This window comes from Aphelocoma coerulescens, chromosome 7 (assembly GCF_041296385.1).
Source record: "Aphelocoma coerulescens isolate FSJ_1873_10779 chromosome 7, UR_Acoe_1.0, whole genome shotgun sequence".
Lineage (NCBI taxonomy): Eukaryota > Metazoa > Chordata > Aves > Passeriformes > Corvidae > Aphelocoma > Aphelocoma coerulescens.
Window position 1 is genome coordinate 28,266,377 of NC_091021.1, and position 21,718 is coordinate 28,288,094.

The 21,718-nt window shown below is 44.3% G+C and overlaps 1 long non-coding RNA gene across 3 annotated transcripts in view; it reads right to left on the reverse strand.

Annotated features, from left to right (window-relative positions):
- Window positions 1–21,432, reverse strand: part of LOC138113127 (uncharacterized) — a 33,441-nt gene extending 12,009 nt beyond the window's left edge. For all 3 annotated transcript variants that reach the window (XR_011152015.1, XR_011152016.1, XR_011152014.1), the window contains exons 1-2: window positions 21,364–21,432; window positions 2,585–2,720 (exon numbers count right to left, since the gene is read on the reverse strand). This is a non-coding gene — a long non-coding RNA (uncharacterized lncRNA). The remainder of the gene's footprint in view (window positions 1–2,584; window positions 2,721–21,363) is intronic.
- Between the last annotated feature and the right edge of the window lie 286 nt (window positions 21,433–21,718).

The window sequence follows — 21,718 nt, forward strand, 5'->3', positions numbered from 1 at the left end:
AAAATCCTTCAGCTGATGAGCTGAGAGGGCAAGTTGTCTGGATGCAGAAAAAAAATTTAAAATGCTGCCTTAGATCTGCATCACAGAACTGCACAGACTTGGCTCCAGAGGTCCTTGACTTGCTTCATCCTGATGTGCTTGTGGCATGTCTGCCTGATGCTCTGACGCATCAGAACAAATCTCCAGCACTGGAGGTGAACAGCTTGTCACTTCACGCAGGCACTCCTGTTAGAAAGCTGTTAGAAAGGTGTGTGATCTTCATGCCCTGCCCACCGGTGGTGAGCAGAGATGAAACTTTCATGGGCACAGCAGCTTCGTGGATCTCATGGGCATCTCCCAGAATGCCCATCCGGCACCTGATCCCCCTCCTGATTCTCAACAAGGAGGGTCACCTCCATGTGGGTTGTACTGGGCTGGAGCCTTCAGCTGCTGTTAAAAACTGCCCATTCTTGACAAAACATGGAGCTCAGCTCCCTCCTGTCCCACCACACCAGCTAAACCAGCAGCAAGGCCACAGGGACTTGTGCTACAGCACCATTCAGTAGCTGCACCCAGTCCCAACACCATCCCCACTGCAGATGTCAGGGCATATGTTCCTGTTTTGCCAGCTACTAAAATCAGCTCCTTTCCATGGCCTTTGGAGACATTTGCTGGAGGAAAGGCTGCCTTTGAACAGATTTCTGCCTAGGTTTCACATCATTAATCAAATCATTTTTTGACACAAAGCACCAAGGACTTGCTGGGGGTGCAAGGCCAGAGAGTGGGGTCATGCCAAGTAGCTCCAAGGGGCTGCCCAGTGGCAATCCCACAGACACAAAACTTTGAAGAAATTGTTAAGCTTTCAGCTTGATTTGCAGACTTAAAAAAAATTAACAGGTAAGTTTGGAGCAACAACAAAAATGATTCTTCCAGTATCAGCTGGTGTTACTGTCCAAAAGACAACTAACTTTACACCAAGAAAAAGAGAGCAACGTAACATCTCATGGTCCTCAAAAGGTGACAGAGCTATAGAGAGACTATCTGAATTTCTTCCGTGGTGGTGGGGTTTAGCCTAGAGTTACTCAGAAGACAAACCTGGCTGTTTGGCCATATGAGTATGGCTCGGCTAATTGCCCTCACGAATCTGAGGGTGGGAGAGAAAGTCTGGTCATTGAATCTGTGTGCAGGAGAGAGCTGTGACAGCCCTTCCTCTCCCTGACTCTGGCCAAACAGTTTTGGCATTTGTTCAGCATTTGAGTAGGTGAAGCCAAGTCTGAACACTTGACAGACTCCAGTGCAGTGCTGCTCCTCAAAGTCCAATTGCCCAAAAGACAACTCCCACGTTCCTCAAGTTTCTGAGCAGCTTTGTGTTTGGGGTTTCCTTAAAACCTTCAAAGCTCCTACAGGATTAGCACTTGGCTTAACCTCTGGCAGAATTGACAGAGGCTTTAGGAGCTGGAAAGATTTTAGGGCTTTGTCCTTGGCCTCTCGGCAGAGGCCAAAACTTTTATATTCAGGTCACCTTCCAGCCAGAGAGTTGCCAGGGGTGCTCTCTAGTAGCAGCTTGCAGAGAGAGGAGAGAAGCAGTGTGCAGATGTTACCCTCAACATCTGGAGCAGCTGAGATAAAAATACAGCTGAGGAAGGAGGCAAGCTTTTGAAGTACAGGGGAAACCAGAAAACATAAGCTAGGGGAGTGGCAGGCTACAGACTGATATCTTCTGCCCAGGTTGCTCTCAACAAAAAGGCATAACAATTTCCAGTATTTGTCCAAAGACATTTGTGAAAGCTGTTCAGCACACTGCATTTTAGGTGCTTGCAAAGGGAGTGCCCTTACTGTGGTAACTCAGCAGCTCCACATAGTTTTTAAGGGTATTTTTCATCCTGACAAAACTCACTTTGAGATTAGGGGGTATTAGCCCCATTTTAGTGATAGGAAACAGAGAGACTTCAGGTGTCTAAAGGGTTTTTAGCACTGGCATAGAGGAAGTTACTCAGCATCAATGGAAAAGGTGCATGGTCAGCCCTCTGTATTTTAAGAAGTTATGATAACTCCAAAATCTGGACCAGAGTGTGGAGAGGAATAATTTCAAAATGTATATTTGTAATCTTTTCAGCATTACCTTTTCAAGTTATGAATAGTAAAGACTGGGAATTAAACAGACTATTGACATTTCCCCACTATCTAACAGGGAAGCAGTCTGAAAATCTGGTGGGAGAAGGGCTTGTAAAAAATGAAATTTAAGAAAAAACAAATCCAGCAACATTTTCCACTTCACAGCTACAAAGACTTTTGGCCTTTTCTCAGAGGAAAACAATAATCTCACATTATTCCCAAATTATCACTCCCATCACCCTGAAAATTATGGGATTTGTTTGACTAAAAACTACAAGATTGCAAACTGGGGTAGAAGAAGGTCTAGTTCCAGCCTCTACACCAGTCGCTGCCAATAGCTGCCCCCTTTTGAGGCCATACATGAAGAAAAAGAGTCAGGGTAGGATTCCCAACCAGGATGGACCAGACGCTGCATACCTGGGTCCCAGGAAAATTCCCAGGGCAGTAACCAGCCATCTGCAGGTTCTGAGGATACCCTGGACTTCCTTACCTCCAGCCTTCTTCAGAGGCACAAACTGCTGATCAACACCAAAAGCTGCCGTGGGTCCGGGAAGGATCTTGGAGGGCCGGGAGCAAGACTTGGGCTTTTCCTTCCAGCTGAATGAGACCTAAAACTTTTTTGCCCGCTGCAGAACAGAAGAAAGAATCTTTTTTCACAATTCCTTAAGCCCCTTGCGGTGAGCAAGCGAACCTAAGGCTAATCCTTGCTGCAGGGAGGAAATCCCCCGCAGCCCCGCTCCGGGATGCGCGCAGCGACAGCAGATGGAGCTGCGCGACCGCGAGTGGGACCGGTACCGCTCCGGCTGCAGGGCTGCGGAAAGAGACCCGGGGGGTGTAAGGAGAGCTGGGAAGTTTCTGCCCAACGCGGCCTTTTGAAGCTCTCCTTCCTTGTCACAAAGAAAGAAAGGGAAATGTTTGGTTTTAAACGAGGTTGGGAGAGAGCAGAACCTGCTGCTTTTTGCAGGAAAGACGGATGCTCTGAGGCTGGGAGGTGGTGTTCAGCTCCGGCCCCGCTGCCACCACAGACTTCATCTGCAGCCTTGCCTGCGTCACGCAGGGAGACACAATTTTCCCGGAAACTCAGGTAATTGCCTGTGGACTGCGGAGGATCCCAGATCCTACTCCCCCACTTCCCCTGGCAGCTCCCCACCATCCTAACGGCTCCTGCAAAAGCTTTCAGAGGTAGCTAAAATGTCCTTCTGCTTGTAACCAAAAGGTAGAATCAAAGCTTACCTAGGGAATTTGGGGGTTCTTGGGGGCTGCCCCACAGGGCATAGTTACAGTTTGCCAGCTCTGAGCCCCCTGAACAAAGAGCTCTGGTGCTGGCCCCAGTGAGTGTTCCAGTGTCCCCAGAGGTGCTTCTTTAGTCACGCTGCTTTGGTAGGTTATAAAACTGCCTTACAAAGTGATTACAATTAACTGAGGTTTAATAGATGTATTGGTGTTTGGGTCACAGAAAAGAATGAAAAAGATGACTGATGCAAGTGTGCCATGGCCAGCAAGGCCAGGCTGACCTTGCAACAGATTCATTCATCCTCCCACCACATCCTCAACACACCAGCGCTCCAGGTTGTGAGAAATTTTATAGAAGAATAAAGCAGTAGCCGAAGTGTAATAAGCTCACACACAGCCCTCCTTAGCTTAATTTTTAACTGTGAGAGTGACAATCAAGCAGCAGAACAAAACATCTGTGGGGAGTGGTGGATTTGACATCCTCAACGGATCAGATCCATGTCCTCCTCCTGTGGGATTTTTCAGGGGTGGCAAACTCAGTTTCTGGGGCAGGCCTGACTGACACCCCAGCATCTGACATGGGCATAACTGAAACATTTTTAAAAGAAGCTCATTTAAAGATAGGTTTAACTCACTGCTTCTGCAATAACTGCAGTGCAGTTACATGTACACTATGCTGAGCTATCACACCATCCTAAGAGCCTCAGCGCAGGGCTGGGTCCCACCCTGAACTCTCACAGCAGCCCTGCACACCCTGGCAAGCTTGGTTGAAGCTGTTCCTCAGGCCAGGTCCAGGCCATCCCAATTATCATCTAATTTATGGGCTCAGGGCAGCCGAAATGGGAGAAGGTTTTTGCTCAAGGCACATGTGAACCAACATATGACTGCAATGGCTCCTTCTCACATTCACATCTCTGGAGTGCTTCTGCCACACAGTAACAGTAGGGAACTGGCTGTTTTCTCCACGAGCATAACCACAGCCTAACATTGCACGAAACACGTAGGAACAAAAATAAAAGCGTGTTCTAACCATGTTGCAGCTATTGTTCTTCCACAGGATTTTCATCTCGTGGCAATTTCTGAGGGAGTTGAAGTCTTTGTGGTTTCTTGCATTTGGGGGGAAAAGAAGATCAAAGCACAACACCCTCTGAGATCTGGCCTGGGCAACACTGTCCCCAGATGACTTGGTGGTGTGTGACATTGTACTGCAAAACAGGCTTTAACAAGGCAAGACACACAAGTGACTCAGTGCTGGCTGTCCCACCATGGGGGTGAGCAGCAGGACAAGGTGGGTAGAGGCACCTGAGCCCTCCTTGGGGTGTGGCGGAATGGACAGCTGTGTCCTGAGTGAGGGCAGCACAAAAAACAAAGCCCATCCTTTGAGACGTCTACCCTGCTGTATCCCAGTACCATCTGCCCTGGGACAGGCAGTCCCTTTGCACGCCAGGTCAGCTCCCACTCACCAAGAAAGAGAGATTAAAAAAAGTTTCTTGAAGGAAAATGGCCTGGAAAATTGTGGGCTCTCACAGTGGGCATCTCCTGGTGCCTTGGCCATCTCCACAAGCCATAGGCATCCAGCCTGTGCACTTCCATCACACTTCCCTGCAAGGCCCCAAGCAACCTGACCCAAAATCAGCACTGATTACAGCAGGGAGTTGGACCAGAGACCTCCTGAGCTTCTTCCAGCCTGATTTACTCTGCGACGATACTTTTGTGTGCCATGGGTGGTCATCCCAGGCCACCACTACATCTTTTTATGCACTGCTGTAAAGGCTAAACCACTTGGTCCTCCAAACCTTGACACAGAGGCTCTGCAGGCAGATTTCTCCTGATATTTAGCTTATCCCTTCTTCCATCTCAGCAGTACAGATCACTGCCTGAGCTGGAACAGGATCTAGAGGAGCCCATGCATCACAGCTGACTCAAGCCCAGCCTTCCCAGGATTTCTTCCATTTGAGCCAAACCAGAACAAACTCACATGTCCCAGAAACGTTTTGCTACAGTTGACTAAGATGATGCAGAAAATCCAAGGCTTAACTCCTGAACCCCTGTTCAGTTTGCAAGGCTAAAGCCTGAGGGAACAGACATTAAAGCCCTTCATACAGCAGCCTCCAGAGGCAAAGCAGAACTTTGAGCCTGGGAACTTTGATCACTTTGGTAAACAAGCAGACAGGGATTGGGAGACTGGAGAAAGACTCCTCTAACATCCTGGTCTGCCCATAAAACGAAAGAATAGGCTGTACTTTTAAGAACTTTGCATGTTTTATGACATTATTGTCTGTAAACCTTCTTAGTTTCCTGAGTAATCAGAAAACCGACGCCTTTAATAGAAAACGCAGTGTACCTGCCACAAGAGCAGAGAATGAAAATTGGTCTCCTATGCAAATAATTCAATTATAATAAAGCACAAACACTGGAAAAGGTCAGGTTCCCAAAAGGATGTCTGTTTACATTTTAAATAAGGAACTGGGAAACAGGAACAATATGACAGCTTTGCTACTTGGGAGCTGTGACTTGCAAAGGTAAACTGCAGTTTCACAAGGGGGCTCAAGGTGTGACAAATCCCAGTGGTGGCACCATGCTGCCATGCTGCTTGCTTTTTCTTTTTCTTTTTTTTTTTTTTTTTTTTTTGGGGGGGGGGGGGGACTGCAAAAAAGTTTTATTCTTTTTCACAAAATCATGAGGCTGAATCCCAGAGAAGGTGGCAGGGTTTCTTGTTTGGATTTGTCCTGCATGTCTGCTTAGTTGACCTGAAATCAGCACAAGCAACTCTGAAGAAAGCAGAATTTCTCCCTTAAACTCTTCACTGAAGATAAAATAGTATCTAAGATGGGTCCACATCCTCAGGTATGAGGAGAAATCAGTTTCTTATAACTATATTTTTAACTCCTTTTTGTCCCCAGTCATGGATTGTTGGAACAGTCTGGCTTTAAGTAATTTAAACTTTCTTGGAGTAACAAAATCAAAACCACTAAATATTTTACTACTTATAAGTAATCTGTTACAGGCAAGTAATGGAGTCCTACTATAGCTTTGAATTAATGTATAACTTAAATAATCGCTAGCCTAGTGCTGGTGTGCTGGTTTACATCCAGGAAGGCTTTAGGCAAAAGCAGGGCCTGATGGGGATGGTTGAGTAATACAATCTAAAGAAAGCAAGCCTAACATAAGAAGGAAAGCAAGCCCAGTACAGAGAGTTATAAATGTAAGAGAGGAAATACATAAGGAAATATAAGAAATCTTGCTATAAGCAAAGACAAAAATTTCCCTCTGTCACCTCCCAGGAGGAGCCTCAAGTTTTGAGGGGTGCAGGCTGAGTGCATAATGCAGCTCTCAACTCCCAGCTGCGGGAAGTGGTCGAGACTGGAGATGATTTGCCATAAACACCATGTAGGTGTAAAGCACTCATCTCAAGAAACATTAAAATGAGCTCGAGTGCCCAGCAATGAGCCATGACTGCTCCACCCCTCTGAGAGCAGGAACAGCACTCTCCCAATCCATCCATATGCATGCTAACACACCCACTTGGAGTGGGTGCTCCCAGACAGAAAGCAGTACACATATTCCCCCATCCATGCTCAGCTCCTCAAAACACAGAGAGATCTTTCAGGAGTGTTGTGCCTGTGACATCTTATCCTGAGGAAGGCAGCAAAACACCTCCCAGGGGACACAGAGGGCCCTGTCCAGGGACCATGTGTCCAGCCTGGCCCTGCCCTACAGGTGGTATGTTGACAGCTCTTTGTGGTTCAGTAGGCTTTTCAAAGCAAGACAGGTAGGGATTATGCATGATTCATTTTATCAACATACTTTCAAAGTGCATTATCAAAGTATTTTCCAAGCACAATTTTATAGGTGGAAAAACTGAAAGACACAGAAAGCAAGAATCTTCACTTCACTTTTGATATACTAAGCTGGATACATTCACTGATTTCAGTGTTTCTTTGGGAAAAATCCATGTGAGGAAAAACTGTATGTAACCAGTATCAAGTGACAGAAGGCACCCACATGAGTTGGTGCCTCTAACTCCTGAATCAACTCCCCTACCCCCAATTAATCAGCATAATCACCAAATTTCCAGCTCACTAAAATCACATTAAGCATTGCAAACTTTCCTGAGCACTTCCAAAGCTGAATAAAATTTCCACTGCCAGATAAACACAACCAGACGTACAGTGCCTCCTGACTGAGGTCAAGCTACCAGTAACATTGTTCTTTTACCTCCCCTAAGCAGTTCAGGGTATTTTAAGCTTCGGGAGAATTTTGGCCCAGATATGTCCCTGCTCCCAAATGCATGTTCACCTTGTACCTCAGCGTGACTGCAAAGGTAAAAGGACACAGATCCATATGTCAGCAAGGCTCTGAGCCTGCCTCCTCTCCCCACACACCCTGCTGAGGTTTTAGCTTTCCTTAGGAAAGGCAGGGATCAGCTGCACCAAGCACATTGGATCAGACTGGTTCTTTGCCCAGATGCAAATGTCAGAAAGGGGGGGAGCACACACAGGCCAAAACCGACCTATTGGAAATGTAGGACAGACCTGCCAATGCAGGAAAACTCAAGCATTGAAAATACCCAGAAGAAAAAAAGGGATGGCCTGGGGGGCTGAGTAATAGAGTACCTTTTTCTCCTCAGAGCCCAAAGAAGAACAAACACTCAGAGACAAACAATCTTGCTCCAGCTGAAAGAGGGATTAGGCACTACTTCCAAGAGGAAAGACCCACCAGTAAATTCAAAGAGATTAAGCAAGGATCACAGAGCAGGACCTAGGTCACTTGGACTCTGTGATCTTTGTGGGTCCCTTCCAACTCTAGATACTCTATGACTGACAGCAGTTGTTTACTATGGGCTCATACAAACTTCAGTGGGGCTCTGTTTGCTTCTCCTCCTCTCCTACACATTACCTAACACTGCTGTGCAGCATTTAACAGCCGCAACCCCAGACCCCCAGAGGTGGCTGCACACCAGCAGAGAGAATGTCTGCACACAGCACATTAAATACATACATCTCTGTCTATGCATGAACCACTCTCCAGGCTGGCTGCAGAACGACATCTGTGTGACACCCAGTGCCAGTGCTGCACAACCGTTTGAGAAGCCTGAGTGAAGAAAAAGCACAGATGTTTTCCAAAATCCTTCAGGACATTCTGACTGTTACCAACAGCTGGGCAAGCTTTCCCATGGTAACATCACAGCAGACAGTAATGCAGAAGTAAAGAAAAAGCTGGGGCCTGAGCTGAGCTGCCAGCATTCCATCAAGAAATGTTATTTCAATAAGGAGCACAAATGCAGATGCTATTTCTGAGCAGAGCAGAATCCTTCCCTACCAATTCTTTACATGCAGCTTGAATTTTCTACCATCTCTCCCATAATAAATGAAGTTATTTGTCCGTGTGATTTTTGCTACTGTATCAATATTCCCACAAAAAAAGAAAAAACATAGGGCAGGCTGAGGTGCCTCTTGCACCCAGGCCTCTGTCTGACTGCCATCACTTGGTCTCCACATGTGGTGGGAGATCCACAGTCCACGGTGGGCCCTGTGCCATGCAGAGCAGTGGGGTGCTGGATTCAGGATCCAGCTGGGAAGCTCAGGGAGGGGATCCCTTTGCATGTGCATTTTAGTCGCAGGTGCTCGCAGCAGCAAAGCCATTCTGCAAATGCTAATCTTGTTTTCTCACACCCTAACTCTCCATCACAAAGACAAAGGCTTTCCAAGATCACAGTGTTTGCTGAAATGACCAAAGACCTCAAAAAACTTCCCTCCAGCCACACAGTACCAGAGGACCAAAGTGACCTCTCTCAAACAGACCTTCAGCATTCCGAGGAACGTGCAGGGTTTTGCCACATCGTTTGAACAAGTTTGTTTCAAGAGGTGTGCAGAGGAAGGAGGGGCAGGTACTAATGGGCTTAGCTCTGTGCTGGAATACATGTAATTAAAGAGTGAAAGCCAAATTATATCTCAGTGCCACATATTAACGCAGTATTTTCAAAAGCTCAGAGGTTGTGCCCACAGGAAAAAAAACAAAAGTACTTGGAGCAGTACAAACCTGTATGGTCACATTACCACAGTTTCTTTCCATCTAAGAAAAAAAACATCGTAGCAAGTCAGTGCAGAAGAAAGCCTTTTGTTTTGGTTTGGTTGTTTTTTGTTTTTTTTTTTTTTTTTTTTGGATTTTTTTTTTTTTTTTTGTAATTAAGTTCGTCTTGCAAACAAACAAAAAATGGAGATTGGCTGGATTTGTGGGAGAGTAACATAGGGGAGCCCAGAGCTACACACTGCTCCTAAAAGTCACTCTTTCTGTGCTTTTCTTTCCTCCTCTTCTTCAACTGCTCTGTCAGGCCCTATACACAGCATCTTAATACAAATATTCATGTACCATTAATACAAATATTTATTCTATTTATTCTATGGCGCTAGAACATAGGAGTCCTCCGTCACAGGCAGAGTCCTCACTGGAATTAGTGCTGTGGAAATGTGGAAGCACAAACTAGTTCCTGGCCACATTAGAGGCAAAAGCTATCCAACATGAAAAGTTCTGCAGGACCCCACCAGTTCCTATGGAGCAGAGTCAGAAATAACTTGTATTCCTTATCTCTAGTCCATGAGATCCATAGGCAGAACACATAGGTCCAGCCCACAGAGTTGCTTTTCTGGGCACGCCACGTCTCTCTGCGGTTTGGTCCACTGTCCAAAGTGCTTCTACTCTCTGTTTTAATTGAGAAAAATGCAGAGAGCGCCTCAGGCGCCGTTTGTACCAACCTGCAAAGCAATTCAGTTATAGTTTAACTTCTGCTTGAAAATGAGGTCAAGAGGTGAAGCCTTCAAGCCAAGGAGAAGTCCTCCAGCAAGCATATAGTTATTGGGTGCACCACAGAAAATCACCTATGCCGTCTCTAAGCACAACATTATGATTCATCACGTGCACAAGTCTTTGCAATCTGTTGAAGACAGCTATTGTCCCTGGAAGTAGCAGCTAAATTGGGTAAGAATGTGATGACTTTTTTTGTATTCATTAGGTGCTTTCTCCTACCAGATATAGTACTGGGCAGCAAAAATTTTGACCCAAAAGAAGCTGAACTGGCACATCAAATCTTGCAAGGATCTGTATGCCCTCAGCTCAAAGCCATCACTTGTTTTCACTCTGCCAGGGCTTTTGGGACTCTAAAAATCTTCTAAGGCATTCAAAATACAACTTTATAGACTGTGACATCCCTCTCTCTGTTCTCTACAAGCAGGGAAAGCCCTGTTGCTTCTCACAAGTCTCAGAACATATCATTCACCCTGAAAAGCACAGAAAACCTCAGGCAGCTTAAGCAGAGAGGTGCCTGCTGTTGGAAATCTGGTCTTGTTGAAGGGGAAAGGAACCATGATTGAGATTTGCTAAAGCAGGGCACTGTGCAGAGAAAAGCACAGTACCCACTACACTGCAAGAGAGCTGGGTACAAGTGAAGCAACCAGGTGTGGTGCTTCCACAGGACTCCATCCAGCAAGAGACATGTGCTGTAGCTGACAAGGGGACATTGAAAATGCTGAAGCTGTGAGTCAAGGCTTCATCTTTTATCTGATCTCACACTTCTGTCACTTCAGTCAGTATCTTAACACAATCTCAAGCTTTTCTTGGTAAATATTTCCACAGAGCAGCAGTGGTGTGTGCTAACTCTTTCCATTTGCCCTTTGTATTTCCCAGGGTTGCAGGCGATTTCCCATTCAGCGAGGCTGAGGAGGCTCCCCTGAGGATAAAGCCAAGCAGAGCATGTTCTTTTCTCTCTCCCTTTCCCTGTGGTGACAGTTCTGCCCTGCCCTTCCCATCCCTCAGCCCAGTTAGACAAGTCAGTCAGTCTCCAGTCTGACCCTGCTCTGCACATTACCTTCCAGCATTTACCACAGCACAACAAAAGTGCATTTCTCCAGAAAAACTCTGCCTGACCCACACCTGTCCATGGATCCTTCTCAGAACCCATTTTCCAAGCTGGGTGGAGATATTTCAGCAGGCTTAAAATTTTCACATGGCCTTCACCCACAGGATTGCAGAATGAGCCTACAACCCTTTGTATTTCCTGGGATCCATGGAAAAAAATAGGGATTTGACAATATCTGTGTTGTTTACAAGATATTTCTGCATCTTTGAAGAACTATTGAGCTTGGGGATTAGCTGTCAATCTAAATAACACTTAAATGGAAGATTTCTCTATCCATCCATCTCCAAACATCTGGGCAGATCTTCAGCTGATGTAAATCCGTGTAGCTGTGCTCAGTTACTCCAGCTGAGAATCTGGCACATGTCTTATAGTTCTTCCAATATTAAAAACACATTCTCTTTTTATGTAAGCACAAATATTTATGTGATGTTATTTGCACAATTTTGCTTTTTTTGGTGCAGGTTAATGTCCCCCAAAGAGATGGGTAAGTAAAATGGTTGCAGCACTCAAGCTTTACTCAATCCCTGGGTTCTCTGTTTCATCTGATTCTTGTTTGCATCATTGTTTTAATGATGTGAAGGGTACATGAAAAAATCCATGTATGGGAAAGGAACTGATGAAAGACCAAAAGCTGTTTACAGATGAAATGCAGAGTACTTAGTGGGGTTAATACCAGCAGAGCCAAATAAGGCCAGCTGAGTTACATGGGTGCCATTCTTGAATTGAGAAGCAGATTTTGTGCATTTCTAAATCTTATGTGCCAGGTCACTGCATTGGAATATATCCACAACCATTGAGATAATGGATATATGCTCATTTACATCAGAGGATGAACTGGCCACTTATCTATATATGGAAACGCATTCATCTCCCTGAGATTAACCCACAAATTTGTCTTTAAACTTAGGTCCCATGAAGTTGAATTTAAAAGCTCTGTGTCACTGTAGCACCCCAGCTGCTCAAAGGATAAAATCCAAGCTCTAATAGTCTTCTGCAGCATCCCTGCCCTGTAGTCATGCAGGAGTCTGGGGAAATCTTATTTCCCCAGCTTCGATCCTCTCCATCAGAAGACTTTTCTCCTGACTTTCACTGCTTTTTACATTATTTGATGGCCATCCCTTGATTACTAGGGCAGACTTGCTTGATGACTTCTGAATCTGGACTGCAGTTCATCACTCTTTTTCACAATGGTTGCCAAAACAGCTGCATGTTAAGTACTACATAAATCTCCTATTTCCCCCAAACACAGACAGTTTGGAATCTTTTTCTGTGTGACTATAGAGTTTTTCCTTCTCATCCGTCACACTAGATAAGTTATTAAAAACAGTGCTTTTAATAAATCCCAGAAAGTTATGCATTTCCTGTACATGCCTGGCTAGCAAAAAAGGCTCCTTTTCAGCAGTGCCACATGCAAAGCTTCCATCATCTGCCAGGAAAACTGTACCTGTACTCAAAGCATCAGAAGTGAGTGAACTAAAAGAAGAACCTGTGCATATTTCCTTTACCAACCAACCTCCAGCTGCTTCAGAAAATTTACTAGGGATGAGATTTCTATGCATTTTTAAAGCCCACAGGATTCCTCTTGTCAGCATTAGAAAAAAATCTTATTGCAAAACCCCTCTCCATCTTGTCTGCCTACAGAATGAGCTGGATAAGAGACACAGTTTTACTTGGTCTGTCACAACATCTGGAAGTCATAGTGACACATCCAAGCAAATGAGAGCTGGAGACCAGCAAGTTAGGGACAGAATGAACATGTCTAGCAGACCCTCTCCCAGGCACCACTTATCATGAGGGGAGATAAAGGGAGCCCAACAGGGAAATGCAGGTACATTCACCTTCATCATGTCAAAGGTCCTGAGTTCAATTTGTGTTCAGAAGGAGAGATGAAAGTTCATACTGATCAATGTGTACATTTCTGTGCAGGAGTTAAGGGAGATGTAGAGAAATGCTGTTAGGAACATTTAGAGAGGTAATAACTCCTAAGCTTTATTTTTAACTCATCAACTGAGTTAAAGAATGGTCCTCTCAACTGGCATACTTTACTACCCTAGTAGTCATGGTTGCCCTGAAGTTAGTGGTGACAGCATCATGCCTTGCAAATAAAGCTCTGTTTGTATGTGGCATTTCTTCCATAGGGGCTACTGACTGGCAGAATTTCTATATTTTCATGCTGCCTCTTTTCCCAGCTCAGCATCACACCATGTGAGATGCTCCAACTTGAGCATCATCATAATGCATGACAGCATCAGCATGAACTACAGTTCCCACTTGATTTTATCTATATTACATCTTTTAGGTCATCTTTTTGCTCTTCCCTTACCCATCAACACTGTAACCCTGTTGTAGGAGGCTACTGCATTTGTCAGGTCTGATTTGTCCTTAATGAAGCCACATTGGCTGTCACCAATCACCTCCTTGGTTTCCACATGCCTTAGCCTCGTTTCCTGGTGGATCTGCTCCATGATCTTGCTGGGAACAAAGGTGAAATTCACTGGCCTGTAGTTCCTTGGGTTTTCCTTCTTCCCTTTTTTAAAAATACATGTTATATTTCCCCTTTTCCAGTCAGTGGGAACTTCACCAAACTGCCACAACATCTCAGATAAGATGCACAGTGATTTAGCCCCTTCATCCAACAATTCCCTCAGAATATGCAGATTTGTCTAATCAGGTCCCACGGATTTGTGCACCGTAAGCCACTAGAGTGAGGCACTAGGTTGATTTTAGGGCATTTTTCTTCTGGCTGAAAGTGTTTTGGGGTTCAGGTTATTTATCAACAGCTTTTAGGGTACTGGAGACAAAATTTGACTCAAGCGATGACATGCACATTTGGGATTAAGGACCAGATCCTGCCCCTGAAATGCTGTCTCTCAATTACAATGGAGAGCAGCATTTGAACAGGGGAACAGCCATCCCCTGTGCAGACTTTCCTTGGAAAATGCACATTAAAGTGATTGATTTGAAGTGCAAAGTTTTTCTCCATACTGTGGAGACAGTATGGAGCTGTGGTAACAGAATAACAAAGTACCTGATTTGTGTAGGTCTTACAGAAAGCTTATATTGTTTATAAAGAGTTCATATCAGCTCCTAAAAGCTGGACAGGCAGCCTGTCTGCAGTGCAGACAAGTGGCAATGCCCACCTGTAAGTCTGCTAATCCCATATTTTGCCAAGACCACTAAGTTCTAGGTAGGGAATAATTTTAATTTTTTATACCCAGAGGAAGCAAGGAACTGTTGTAAAGGCAGATCTGGGCCCCCAGCACATGGACCAAAAACTGTAGAAGTTTCAAAGGCATCTCTCCATGGCAGTTACCTACATCGAGTTATTGCACTGAATTCAATTCAGGCTGAATTTCAGGAGCTCTGAAGTGCCAGAAATTCAGCCTATACACTAAAGAGGTCAAAGAGCAAGTACTGCATAAAATACAATAAATTCTTTTGGTCAGATGGGCAACCGACTGGTCTTGATTTGACCCAAACTGTTGTAGAGCTTTGTTGCAAACCTTATAGTTTGCAACGTTGAAATACCAAGCACGCATTTCATTTGTTTTTACCCTTGGCTGTTATCATCCCCCTGGAGCTGGCTCAGGCAGAACCAGGTCAGTTGGTTCCAGTCTAACCTATCACAGGGAGAGGAAGAAGGAGGGACAACTCATTTGCACTGTTAAGCAAAGCCAATCTTTCTATGACCATCTGCCCTGCTCTTTTGCTAGATGACTTTTTCAAAAAAAAAAACAACATAGCTAGGAAGAAAAAAAAAATACAAAACCCACCCAGCCTGCCTCCCCTACTTAGCTGCCCTAATCAAAGGTTAAAAATGAACTCAGGCCAATGAGATGGAAATAGAGAATAAACATGCAGAAGCATCTGAGATTTACTACTCAGATAGGACTATTTTCCATAGGATTTGACTAAGAATTCCTGGCAGAGGAATGGAAGGCAAATCTCTGTCCTTTGAATGGAATGGGGATTTTCAGGTCTTTCTCTGCCTGAGTAAGTGTAGGCATGTGCAACCTTCTGTTGATGTGAGCAGATGTAAATACCACGTTCAGCAGTCAAAGGTTCAACGTAAGCTTGCTGCTTTCAGAGGAGCTGAGATTGAAACAAAGCCCATAAAGGTGGCAGGAGCCTTCCTTGGCTCAAATGTCTGGTCCAATAGCCTAGGGAAGCAGCATGTCATCTGAGTATGGATGATCTGCTCACTCTGAGTATGAGAGTTTTCACTGAAATTCACCACTAAGTTCGCAGGAAAAGTTGCAATGATTAGGGACAAAAGGTGCAAATTTCCTTTACTGCCCCTCATTTCATCTAAACAGCTCCAGACCTGAGCAAATTCCAGCTCTGCAGCCTGAACCCTCAGGAGATCTCTCTCAGCAGTCATAGACACATGTATGTAGCTCTCAGTTTATGCCAAACCTATTTTTATACAAGAACTGTTGTCATTAAAGCAGTCAGTCTTTCCTAGTCTGGGAACACCATACTACCCTAATTGGCATGTCACACAGGTAGGATATCCTTAATTAAACCCCATATAATTAACTGTGCTTCTCATGCCACTCCAGGCACCTGAGATCTCTGCAAGGTGTTGTTCTAAGACATATGGATGTACCCATCTGCTCCAGGCTAGTGTGTGTACCTCCAAAACCCCTGCCTGGCGCAGTCTGATCTCATTCCCACACACCTTCAGAGGAGAGGCATTCCTTTGACTCAGCCAGCCACATGCACCATAAAAGCTTTCCTCAAAGCACAAGAGACCAAGTCCTCAACTGGTATTAACTGGTGAGATGCAGTAACATCATCCATTTATCTAACCAAGTATATTCCTTGGGACTGCATCGTGCTTGGCAGCAGCCTCCCTGTTCTACATGTGCTCACAACCAGCACAACCCATGTCCGATGGAGGAGATTTCCAGCCAGAGCATTGTTAGGAGTCTGGGATTTGGAGGTGGCTCAGCAAGTGAAACATCCCACATGACTTCAGTTCACAGCAGTGGTCAAAAGCAGATCCATGCATGCTGGCTGTGCCTGAGGAAATCCAGAACAAACAGCAAACAAGCCAGACCTTGCCAAGATCAGCAAAGGGAGGCTGTGGTTCAGCCTTTTACAGTGCACTTACTATGGGGCCATCTGGGCGCATCAAATAGAAGGGTGAGGGGGAGAGACTTCATGGATGCTTTTGGTTGAGCCATGATGAATCTTCCATTTGTTATCTCCTTCCCTCAACATATCTAAATTCTTAATATGATTGATCCTATCAAATTGCTCAATGGGATAAAGAAACCTCCTATTTTCATGACACAGTTGCATCACAGATTCACAATGTGATCTTGAAAGCATTCAACATCCTAATTCTTATCAGTGTACCCAAATTTCTATTTAGGAACCTAAATATCATGGTGAAATTTAATCCAAATTGACTACTTATTTTCAGACCTGCTGAGTCAAACATGGAACTAAATATCCCTTTGTGCCTACTTGCCGATGGCTCATCCCTCAGTCATGGTGGATCCATCTAGCTTCAATGGGACGTGCGGGGAAAAATCCAGGCAGAAAATCTCATGTTCCCACATCTGGATTCCTATCCAAAGAAAAGTTCTCACCTGCAGAAAGCTTAATTCGGCTTTTCCTGGAGCTGTGTTTCCATCCAAGTGCCATGCAAACTGGGCTGAAGAACAAGCCTGCTGCACCTCCCATGCCCATCTGCCAGCTTAAGCATACAACAAGTCCATCTCTTGCTTCTGGCATTTTGCATTAAGCAAAGGTGAGGACAGCAGCAGAATTCTGCTTTTACCCCACCTCTGCACATGCACAGCAAACTCCATGAATTCCATGAGCACTGAGCCTCCCCCCTTCTCTACCATACACTCAAGTCCACGGGCTAATTCCAGGCAGGGTTTGACTTTAAAGGAACCAAGAGTCAGCTCGATGGACATTTTGGGACAACATTCACTTTCCATGATTCTTAGCAGGAACCATCCCTCAACTTTCATGTAAAAGAAAACTCTGACACAGTCCAGAAAGGTGAGAGCCTCATTCTTCTCCCTCTCTTCCTAAACACCCCAGCAACAGTTCACACAGTGGCTGGAATCAGTCCCATTCCAGACCACGGTCACTTCCTGCAGTTTAACTCAAGTTGATGTTGAGTCACCTACAGCTCTCCTTAAAGGAGAGAAAACTCAGCATCACTAGCTCCAGCTTTCTGAAAATGTCCTGCATTTTTCCTAAAATACAATGAACCAAGAACATTTTCTTGGCTTTCTTTTAAGCAAAAAGCTAACCTAGGTTCTACTCTTCCATCACTAGAATTAGAAGGGTCAGCCAACAAAAAGCTGAACTAAGGAAGCAAGCACAAAATTCAGGAACTAGTTCATTACACCAAAAGCTGCTACAATATTTTTACAGACTTTTAGGAATTTTCTAAATGCAAGACAACTACTTGAACTTAATACCAACAAGCACAACCAAGGATTATTTAACACCAGCATGGACATAAGACAGCTACAACAAACACCACTCCTTCACAAATCCTTTTGACCTCCAGCTTCTGTTCAGGTCTGTGTCCTCAGAGACATCTTTGTGTTGCTCTGTAGTGTCTTCACAGTGAAGTGAGGAGCTTTTGTCTTTATCAGTCTGCTGTGCTAAATAATCTTCTTGTAACATTGCTTTTTTTTTTTTTTTTGCAATGTTTGTAACAGAAATTCAATAGTCACAGGCATTATGAAATTAAGTGTGAAAACAATGATCCAAGAAGCACTAAGGCTACAAGCTACTATAAGGAAGCAATGGCCTGAAGAATCTCTTTCAATTTTAGTGTAAATATTTAAATTTTCATGAATAGGTAAGTTTTCATATACATCACTCAGCAACATTTTTGGGTGAAACTAGGGCAGGCAGAGTACAGCTATACACTTCTGAGGTGCATTACCTAATCTACAATAGCTATCCCCATGTTTGCCCCAAAATATTTATCTATCCATAATGCCTACTTTCTACTAAGATTGCAGGCTTTTGGATGGACACAGATCAACCTTTTGTTCCCCTGCAGTATTTCCTTTACGTCAGCCCAGCAGATCTTACTGCATGATTAGGAATCCTGACAGAAGGAAAAAGAGCCCTTCAGTGTATGTCAAAGTATCTAATAAAGGAAGTCAGCATCACAGATCCTGGTTGACAGAGGGGCAGATCTGAGAAGGAGAGGTCATGCCTCTCCTGGTTTGAAAGAGCAGGTTTGAGCAGCGCAGGCTCCACCTGCTCTCCTGTGCTTACCTGTGGAAAGCCCAGTTGGCTTTGCCTGGGGGCACGATAACTGTGTGCCTGGGTGGATGAGATCATGCCTGCCCTGGATGATGCCTCAGGCAGGGTCACTGGCTGCTTGTACAGCAAATGAGGATGGCCTCGAGGCACACATTGCCAGGCAGAGAGCTCAGACATCCCTCAGACCACTTCTCAGAGCCAGGAGAGGAACTTCAGATTCCAGGTCCTGTTCTGTCTATATCCTCCAGTCTTCCAGTCCACAGGCATTTAAAACATCCCCCAGCTAATTTAGAGAAGTTTTCTTTTCAAGGTTCTGATATCCAATCTGAGGATAATGGTTCCTTAGCAGCAAAGAGGTGGTTCAGAGCATCCAGCAGCTGTGATAGTGATGTTATCATCAATACCCTGAGTGATATACTGAGTGTGAAGCAGGGCATGGACGCTAAGAGGGTAATGATAACCTGCAGAGGGTCTCTAGATCTCTGTAAAGCCAACCCTCAAGATATGTGTACTCTGGAACAATGGGATTTAAAGGAACAACTAGAATTTACCAAAAAGGTTTTTCTTTTCCTTGTTTCGTACTGATACCATGCCTAACACTGCAGCATGTGCTACAGTACACGATTACAAAAACCGGGCCATAGTGTAACATGTTCCAAGTGCTAAAAAGGGCAAGGACATCTGCAAAAGGTAAAATCTGATGTTTAAACATCAGAAGTTATCATCATTTAGGTGTTCTGATAGGAATTCTACCATGACAGAGACAGTCTGAGTATTTGTTTCAGCTTCAAGCAATGTTCTTTAGATAAGTGCCTGCTGGATACACTACAAAGAATTGTTCTAGTCATAATGACTGTGGATTTGCTGTGGAGACTTTGAAGGCATATAAAAAGTCAGATTTAACCAGAGTTCTGTACCACCTGTGCTAGTGCATAGAACAAAGACATGAGTGCTACTAAGAAATTAATGCTATGGCAAAGCAGATATTTCACACAAGTTTCATGTCCTGTTTCCTCAATGTAAGGTGCTAGAAATGTGTCTATAATAACACTGATGTCAGATGTGCTACAGGACTTGAAGGTTCATTTGGTGTGAACACATTTTTTTCCTTGGATAGGTTCTCTCCTTGGATTAATCACTCTGAACAAGAGGTCCTAATCACCCACCCCAAATCAGATAATGTTCTTCACTTGGCTACAGCTACTTGGTAGCTCTTTCCCACACTGAATTCATCAAACTGCTAGTAATTCACTCACTACTGTAACTGGTACAAGTCAAAGGTAGAGTTTACTCTGATTCAATTCAATTCAATATCCAAGAATATCAAAGAAGAAAATCCCAGGTTGCAAGGACAGTTATCAGGACAATACTCACTTAATTAGAACAAAACCAACTAAGTTTAACAATAAAACCAACTGTAAGAAATTAGTCTTTTTGCTGCTTCACCAGTGTGCCCTTCACTACTTCATCCACAAAGATGACAGCTTTTTATATAATTTGCAGTGAATCTCAAAGGATTGGGTTAAACAATCCAAAACTTAAAAAGCTTTTCCAAGCTATTTGACCTTCTGAAGTCTGCAAGCTCTGGTACCAAATACTTAGTCATTTACATTTCCAGCCAAAAGCAGAAGCGTAAAGACTCACACAGATGAAAAACAAGGTGGAGAAGGGCATGCCTTGGTCACTAGACTTGATTACCCTTGCTGATTGTGTAGAGCTGCAGATGTCAACAGCCACCATTCCTTCTCATGTGACAGTCAAAGTGAAGCTTGTACACTTGAAGACATGGGTGTAACTATTACCAAAGGGCTTTTCCAATTGGTTTCTGCCCCAGATTTGTTTTACAAGACAGCTCCATCCTTTTTGGAAATTGCTCACAAATTTCTTTAAGGATTCCGCTGGGAGATGAGGTTTTCTAGGCTAAGATTCAACCCAAAAGGTTTTAATTTTAGCCAAATTGATTTGACAGTTTTTGAGTGGTGAAGGAATGGAAGAAAATACTTTTCCCATATGTTCCAGACAGAGGAGCACATTTGCTGAGAAGAAAGAATCCTTGAGGAGACAGAGGGGGAGAGGGGGCAAATATCTCTAAAGGATAAAAATATTCCCAGACACAACACCACCATGAGCTCAGCCCTAACCTTGCGTCAAAGAACACAGCAGCGATGGCATTTGCGTTTACACCAGCTGAGTATCTGGCCCATAGGAATGGAGACGAAAGCTTTCCATTAAAATCTTGGATAGGATACATCAGAATCTAAACAACATGGCAAAAGCCTTGTATGTTAAACTCCCTTCTTGTTCTTACTCAAGACTAAACACAGTGTATTCAAATGCATGGAGAAGACAATCCGCTGCAAGCCTTGCCTAGATGTAATGAGTCCCTGCAGTAAGATATCCCTGCCCAGACCTCCAGTAAGAGTCAGGACCCCCAGGGATCTGGGCTCACGAACCCCAAGGGTTCGCTAATGGCTTTGTGCTCCTGGCAGATCAGCTGCTGAGCCTCTCTGGGTCAGACCAATCCCCCCGTCTCCTACCTGTTGCCTCTTGGCTAAAGTGAGGAAATATGAAGCCCAGGAAGAAAATGGGGAAAGTCAGTGGTGAATAGCACTCAAAATTAGAGTTGCCCCAATCTTAGCAGTTCCAATATGAGAGAAAGACAAACCTTAAAACCATCAGCTTCCTGTCCTGACCGTGGAAGCCCATGGATCTATACCAAAAAACAGCCCACACTGTGGTGCTACCTTAGGCAAAATTCATAAGACTTGAGACATATCCTGTTAATAAGAGCGCCAGGTTCTCAGAAGAGCCCAGCTGCACAGCATGAAGCCCAGAAATTAAAAAACATAGTTCATCTCTTAACTTACTCTCAATAGAGCCTCTAAGGTTTGCAGATTCTTGGTGTCATATGCCAAGTCCGAGAAGTTCCAGCTTCCTCAGCTTCCAAGGAGATTCTCATCAAGAAATCATCACGAAGCTGTGGATAAATGAGACCCTGGAGTCATGAGCAGCACACTCATTTTTATTTAATAATAACATCATTATTAAGTACCTGTGTCCTCAGTACTTCATCAAGATTGCCAGGTGTTATGCAAAAACCTCTGCCTTAAGGAATTCACAATTTATAAAGATGAGCAGCAAATACAGGAGAAACTAGGTGAGCATAGAAACAAAAATATATATATAATTGAACATCAGTTTGTAGTGAGTAAATCTATAGGT